The sequence below is a fragment of the Solanum tuberosum genome, unplaced genomic scaffold (genome assembly GCF_000226075.1).
Source record: "Solanum tuberosum cultivar DM 1-3 516 R44 unplaced genomic scaffold, SolTub_3.0 scf00407, whole genome shotgun sequence".
Taxonomy (NCBI): Eukaryota; Viridiplantae; Streptophyta; class Magnoliopsida; order Solanales; family Solanaceae; genus Solanum; species Solanum tuberosum.
In genome coordinates, this window is record NW_006239324.1 from 428,168 (window position 1) to 428,691 (window position 524).

Below are 524 nucleotides of genomic sequence, written 5' to 3' on the forward strand. Positions count from 1 at the left end.
TATGCCTCCAGACAGTTGAAGGTTCATGAGAAGAACTACCCAACCCATGACTTAGAGTTGGCTGCGGTAGTGTTCGCTTTGAGGATTTGGCGTCATTACTTGTATGGTGTGCATGTTGATGTATTTACTGATCACAAGAGTCTTCAATATGTGTTCACTCAGAAGGAGCTTAATCTCAAACAGCGGAGGTGGTTAGAATTACTTAAGGATTATGACTTGAGTATTCTTTACCACCCAGGTAAGGCTAATGTTGTTGTTGATGCTTTAAGCAGGTTGTCTATGGGTAGCACCACCCATATTGAAGAAAGGAAGAGAGAGTTAGCAAAAGATGTGCACAGACTGGCATGTCTGGGAGTCAGACTTATAGATTCCACAGAAGGAGGTATAGCAGTAGCAAACGGGGCCGAGTCATCCCTAGTGTCAGAAGTGAAAGAGAAACAAGATCAAGATCCCATTATGCTTGAGTTAAAGGCAAATGTTCAAAAGCAAAGAGTATTAGCTTTTGAACAAGGGGGAGATGGTGT